The following is a 7,608-nucleotide window of genomic DNA, read 5'->3' on the forward strand; positions in this document are numbered from 1 at the left end:
TTGAGAGTACATGTTCAAAAATTGAGAATGAATTTATAGAAGCCAGTTTCCTAGATGAGTAAGGATAGTGAGATTGATTTATGTATGACTTGAGCTATTCATTCTTGCCAGGCAAAGTACAACTCTAATGGAAAAAAAAAACAAAACTTTTACTACTTACAGATGATACCAGGACTTTGCTTGGTTTAAATATGTGAGAGAAGGCACAAATAACATGGTTTTCCTACACTTGAGCAGGATCTTACTTGAGTAACTTAGAACTAATACTGTGTGTCTTGAGGTTTTTTAGAAGTTAAAAAATTGCCTTTGAAGTTTATCTAGATTGACTAGTTTGTATGTACGTTGCGTGTATGAAGAGGGTTCAAGAGAGCAACTTGACTAAGTACATCTGTTAATGAATAGGCAATACCACCCAGACTCCCAGTATGTATGTCAGCTTTAAGAATGTTTGCAACCTTGAACATGCCTACTCAGTATAAATTTTGATAAGGATAGCACGTGGGACTTCTACTGTAGAAATACTTTACTAAAGCAACTTTAAGTAGCTGCTCGCAGTTTTGCTGTTACTATGAATATTTGAGATACCTGTGAAGTTTTGTTACTTGATGAAATAACAGCTAAGAAACCTAAGTCTAAAGACTTAGTGCAGTGATATGCATCTCTGTTAAGAGTTGGTTTTGGATGCAGTCTTATTGTATTAGTTATGAACTATAAGCTATAGGTCAGAAGTTCTATGTGAACCAGGCAGGCAAGGAAACTCTATTAAATTATTTCTGATGCTTAGAACTTGGAGTTGGATGTAACTAGCTGTAAAGACTTGGGAGTGGTTCCTGGCTTTCAGTGGACTTGCATAGAATTTGAAGATCTAATGACCAGATGATTTGCACTGACTAGACTCTTGAGACAGGTAAGTAACTGAGTATCACCTTGACTTAACACAAAGTTCTCTGATAAGATTTACATACATACAGGCTTACTTTTTGGTGTGGTAGTAAGCAGGAGTCCCTGAGCCTTTCTATCCTGCTGCTTCTATTTGTTCTAGGTATTTAACTTATCTATTTGACAGCTCTTGAAACCTACAAAATTCCATTTCTGTTCTAGATTCAAAGCCAAATGAAAGAAAAAGTCTTGCAAAATGTTAGGCAGTCACAGAAGGTGGTTGGAGCCTCAGTAAAGTTCACAGAAAATGTTGGTGTCAGTTTACAGAAGGTAAGAGGAGAGTGGGAGACCTGCTGGAAAATGAAATCTCCAGAAGCTGAAAGCAGATAAGTGGGATGAATGGTGAAGTAGGGCAACAAGGAAAGTGGAGCATTCTGCCTCCATTTTCTCTTGTGCTTTTTTTTTTTAGTTGTTGTGGAGGAAAAAGGAGAAGTAGGAAAAACTGAAGGTGCCTGTGCTAAGTTTGCCAGTTCTTGGTGGGGCTGTTAGCGTGCCTTTCCAGCAATGCTAATCACTTAATCCAGCGCTCTTCTGAGGTGACCGACTTCCTAGGTTGAGTTTGTTTCTTCTGTGAAATACAGTTTTTTGCCTTGTTAAAGAGGTGAATGCAACTAACTTTGTGTTTTCAGGCACAATACTAGCCCATTTAAATCTTGAGCAAAATGTATTCCTTTTAAAGGAGATAGTTTTAGTTCTGTTAATCATCACATCAGAGGCTGGGATTTTTTTTCCTGACTTGTCAGAATGCATCATTCAATGAAGGTAATTGCTGTTGTGTCGAGGACTAACAGTGAAGACTAAGATCTTTGGCCCCAGTTGTTGCACAAGCTCAACAGAGACAACCCCCAGAACAGCTCCCTGTTAACTCAATGTGTTGCTCATCCTTTTGTTTGAGGGGATTTTTATCAGCTCTGGGATTATTGCTCTGTTCAGGATCAACCTGTTCCAGCTCCCTGTTGTAGTTATCTACTGAATTTAGGCTGTTTCTATGAGATATAATGTATTTTCTTTACATTCTTGTGTTCTCAGTGCTGTCATCAGCCACTGTGTGTAGAACAGAGTGAGACAATTCTGAGAACTCTGGAGAATCTGAAATGTTTCTTCTATCGAGCTGGATTTAAAAGAGAATGGAACTGTCACCATTACTGCAGAGAGGTGGAAGATATTTTGGCTTAGAAAAAAAACAAAAACACTGTAATCTGTTTTAAAATCGCTTTTTTTTCCAAACTATTTCCACAATGAGAATTGATTTCAAGCTGATAGATTTTGATTCGTTTTTGTGAGACTACCGAGCTTACTAAACTTGGCCAAAAATCCATCGATTGGCACGTTCTACAGCCCTGAAATGTCTGACTGCAGGGGGTAGCTGTGCACTCTCTTCTGTTGGACAGCTTGGAGGTTTGATTATTTAATCAGTACGAGGATGCTGAAAGGTAGATGAGGAAAAATAGCTTCTACTTTCCTCTGCTTTGTGCCTCCAGGTGTGCAGCATGGCCTGATGGCAGCTGTAAAGTGGTCAGTAAGGGGATTATGTCTCTTTCTGCTTGTTGGCTACAGTTTTCCTCATTCAAGAACAAATACCACAGGAAACCTTCCTTGCCTGAGATCTCCTTGTACAGGAAAAGAGACACATACCCAGTGCTGTCTCATTGTACAGGCATTTTACTGGTTGTCTGACTGGATTTTTCTCATCTGATAAGCTCACTGAGTTTACCTGCCTTGATCAAATGGAATTACTTATTCTGAACCCAAAGAAAACTGTAGTAAGGCAGGAGCCAACCCTGAAAAAGACAGAGCAGTTTTAACACCAGGTAACTTGACATTGTCAAGTACTATAGGAATGCTTCCTTTGGAATTTGCAGTTATGTGACTATGAAAAGTTATTAAGAAATACTATATCAGTTGTGAATCTTCATTTTTCCCAGTGCTCTGCTGCAGCTGGTTTCCAAATACGTGTCAGAATGCATTTAAAGGGAGATTGTTATGTGGTAAATTAATTCCAAGGGTCAAATAAGAACAGAAGAACTTTTTAGGCATTGATAAAACACTCATGCTAAACGTGAGAAGTCAAAGTGCGTGTTAGTAGGAACGGATCAACAGAAGACAAATGTGTACTGAAAATCACTATAAGAAATCAGCTGGGAAGTATAAAAAAAAACCCAAAAAGCTAAAACCTTCTTACTGTCGTATCTGAAAATTATTCTTATGTATAATAAATCGCATAATTTGAAACTTGAACGATCTGAAATAAAGGGCTCCTTGAAATTACTGGGGGGTGGGTGAGGAGTAGCCTGATTGTAAAGATTGAGGTTCTATTTTTCTTCATATTACAAGTTTTTGAACCCATCTGAGCATGATCTGCTGAAAGATGACTTGAAGGTGCAAAATCAGGTCCAGGAAGTTTGCTCTAAATTATGCCAAGATACACCCTGGAGTATGAGCGGGGGGACCCATGAAAATGCAGTTTTGGTTCTCCAAACTTGTCTTTAGCAGCCTGCAAGAACTGAGAAGGGAGAAGCAGCTGCTGTTGAACTGTACTTTGCTAGTTCTGTGAACACGGAACCAAGGCCCAAGAATGGGAGTTTACCAACAGCGTTGCGTTTATATAATACTGATGTCTCCTCTCTATAATGAATGTTTGGTCTTGTTCCCTAGTGAAAGTTACTGTTCAGCTGATGCTAAGGATTCAGACCGAGTGGATATTGTGAATGAAACTAACAAGCAAAAGGAAAGAAGGGTTTGCTCAGCTGCTGCCTTAGTTGTTCTTAACTTCTTGATTTGCGCTTTTCAGAAGTCAATACTTACATCCTACTATCTCTATGTCAGAGTGTATTTTCCATTTGAGATATTTATTGATCAAAGAAGTAAAATCTTAAGAGCTTTTAGGGGTAAATGTAGTTCTCCCATTGATTTATTCTTCCCATGCACTGTCAGCGCCTTACTAAAGGGGCTATGTTAAATGGTGACGAGCGGATGTGCTGCTTCTTGTAATGCCCTGCAGTGGGAGTCCTGTGGTAAACGTTTCAGAGAGCAGGGAGCCAGTGCACTTCTCATGGGCAGCCTGCTCCTTTGGGGGATGCGTGCCATTGCTTTGTGACACTGCTTAGAGTAACCACAAAACAATCCTTCACCATAAAATGTGCCCATTAGAAATACTGAAGTTTAAAATGCCATTAGATGATACTTTGCCTAGTGCACTGTAATAATCCCGGCCGTCCTTTTAGTCTGTGAATGCCGCAGTGCTTGGCACTGTGAGACATTCATGCGTTTTCAGGACTCAGGAATTTCAGCCTGTATAGAAAGCAGTGATCTCCAGAATGGGTTACAATGGCAAATTAGAAAAGGAAGGAAGTCTCATGTTAATAACAGGCCCATCCCTAGCACTGCATTCTCAACAGTTAAGATGAAATACCTTCTTTTTAAAACCATTGTTCCGTTAGTTTACTTCTCTTTCTGGGAGGTGTTGCTCTTTGATCATGTTGTAATGCATGCCTAGAAGTGGGTTACTACTACTTGTTTTTGCCTCCTGGATTCCTAGCTTTGGCAATACTTGTCTGTGCCAACCAGCAAACAACAGATCAGTTTCTGTTTAGTCATCACTCTCGGATAGTTTCCAGCTACTCTCTCTGGAGGCTGATGCAATCACAAATCTCTCCTTGTTTGGCAAATACAGAGCATTTCACGTTGGTATGTTCTGCTTATTTTATATTTAAAAGGTAAATTTTCTTGTCCCACAGAGCGAACAAAGTCATTGTAAGCTTACCATCAGTTATAACAACTGCAATGTTTTCTTACTCAGAGTCGTGTATGTTTTGGGTTGTATCATATTCTGGAATTCTGTTCATACTTGATGTGCCTAGATTAAAAGATATATCAGGTTCTCACACAGATTCACAGCTCTGGTTATGTACAGGCAAAACATGACATGCTACAATTGCTTGAATAAAGCTCACCTGGTGTACTGCCTTCATGTTTCACATCTCCATGCATTCACATCCAAATGCAAATAAATGTTAGCAGGGAAAGGAATTTCCTTCCTTTTGATTTCAGTGTGTGTCTTCCTAATTCCTTTGTCCTCGTCTGTCCTGGCAGCAAAAGGAAGCCAAGCATATGACATCGCTGTGCCTGCTTACTCTACTTGTACAGGTTAGGCACTATGTCTTCTTAGAGGAACAGGTGCGAAAGTTGGTTATCTCATTGTTTCAACATTGAGAGAAAGACTGAGCTAAGAGGTCCCAAAGGCTACATTTTATTGTTATTATATAAATTAGACCCAGGCACCAGCACTTCTGGCCTCAAGGGGAAATGATACAACTTTCATCCACGTTCCTGGGTTGCATCTGTCAAAGCAGAGTTTGAAACATCCATTTTTCTATAGGCCAGAGGGAAAGATTTTTTTTGGCTCTTTTTTCCCCTCTGCTGTGAGGTTTTTGTTTGTACAAATTAGGCTTGTACAATGGAAGGACTTGACAGAATGTGTACTTGTCCTATGCAAGCCAGGTTTTTGTGTAGTTGAGCACGTGGGCAGCTGACACTTCTGAATATGGGAACGGAGCCTGGAGCTCTGCTAAAATAGCTGTGTGAACAACAGTAGCAACTGCTGCAGCTCTTGGCATGGCTATAGTAGCTACAAGTGCAGCTGTGACAGCTAGAACCCACAGGAAAGCCAGGAACGCTTTCTGGCTGCATGCTCAGTGACTACCTTTGTGCAACTCCTCATTAGAGCAGGTGGCTAGTTAGAAGCATGGGCAACAGCGGTGAGGATACCCTCCTCATCTGTTTCCCAACTGTGTGGTGTGTGAAGGGTTGGGCTCTGGCACGGATCAGGAGTACGCCTTGTGCTCTAAATGGGCTTGCAGAGAGGAATCTCCCAACACTAGCAGCTTGTGGGACTTGGTATCGTGTACAGTTCAGGTTTGTAAACTGAAGTAGCACAGCAACGGTCTGGAAAGCAGCTTTGCAGATAGGAGTCGAGTGTCCTGGTAGATGATGGTAACTGTAAACTAGCAAAGATGGCCAGTGGCTTCCCAGACTGCATTCAGAGGACTACTGAAGTGTTGGGCTGCCCAGTCTGAGGGAGAAATGGACACACTGGAACAAGTTCTACTGAGGGTTGCCAAAGGCAATTAAGGGACTAGAGTTAGAGCTCTTCAGTTGTAATGAGAAGGTGAGAGCTGAGACTGCTCAGTCTTGAGAATGCTGCAGGGGATCTTACTAATGTTGAAAAGTACCTTCTGAGAGGGAGCAAAGCGTATGGAACCAGACTCTTCTCAGGGCAAAAAGAAACAGGTACAAATTGAAACACAAGAAGTATTTAAACACAAGAAAAAATTTTGTCGCTTCAGGGGAGGTCAAACACTAGAACAGATTGATCAGGAAGGCTGTGGTGTCTCTATTATCGGAGATAACTCAGAACTCAACTGGACAAGGTGCTGAGCAGTCTGCTGTGAGCAGGAGAGTTTAGATGGCCTCTAAAAGTCCCTGCCGACCTCCACTGCTACGAGATCCTATAACACTGCAACCTAGTAACAAAGAGTCATTTTGCTCTCCATCTTGACTAAGGACATGCTCCAAGTTATGCAATGGTAGTCTGCAAAAGAACAAGGTTCAAGGGCCCAAGGGAAGTTTCCCAAAGGTCTGTCCTTGAGCCAAATAAGAAAATGAATGTCTTAAATTGGAGTGCTTTAGGCAGAGAGTTAAAGAGTCATCTTGTGACCTGCATGATTGTTCTTCATCCGATGATTTTACACGCACCCCCTGATAGGGTATATTCCTGTGATTTAAAATATTAAGTAAGGACAAATACGTCATGGTTCTAGGATTCTCCTATTGGCATACGTTTCCCTATAAAACTTTATTTTCAGAATTACTTAAATGTTGCTTTTGCAGTTTACATGTACATTGGCAAAATGTTGGCCCCATCTGCGTACAGTCTATTTGAAGATTGCAGAAGTTTCTCTTCATTCTAAGCTCTTCTTTCCTTTTGAATTGCATACTCTAAGTAGGGCTGGGCGCAGCACTGGATCCAAAGATCAGGAGTGCTCTAAAGGTAGGGCTTTAGGTAGGTCATTGTCTTCTCATGTGTTTTGTTCAAGAAACTGTAAGCAGAACACTGATGGTATGGGCATTCAGGCTCTATTGAGCTTCAGGGATGATGAACTGCTGGACAGTGATTTTGTTCAAGACTGTATCTCTCTTGTAACCTTTGTCCTCCTCAAGTCTAGTTCCCCAAACCCCAGCTGTTGCCTTTCACAGGGAATAATGGCACACAGAACTGTCTTTTAATCAGGTTCCAAGTGGGCTGGGTTGCTAACCACTACATCAGGTTGCCCAGGGCCCCATCCAATCTGGCCTTGAACACCTCCAAGGATAAAGCATTCATAACTTCCCTAGGCAGCCTGTTCCAGTGCCTCTGAGTAAAATATGTCTTCCTAACATCGAACCTAAATCTACTCTCTTCTAGGTTAAAGCCAATATCCCGTGTTCTTTCACTAGCAGACCATGTAAGAAGTCAGACCCCCTCCTGCTTGTAAGCTTCCTACAACTACTGGAAGGCTACAAAGGGATCTCCCCAAAGACTCCTCCAAGCTAAACAAGCCTAACTCCCTCAACCTTTCTTCCTCTGGACCTGCATCAACAGCTCTGCATCCTTACTGTACTGGGGGCCTG

The sequence above is a fragment of the Excalfactoria chinensis genome, chromosome 1 (assembly GCF_039878825.1).
Source record: "Excalfactoria chinensis isolate bCotChi1 chromosome 1, bCotChi1.hap2, whole genome shotgun sequence".
NCBI classification, from domain to species: domain Eukaryota; kingdom Metazoa; phylum Chordata; class Aves; order Galliformes; family Phasianidae; genus Excalfactoria; species Excalfactoria chinensis.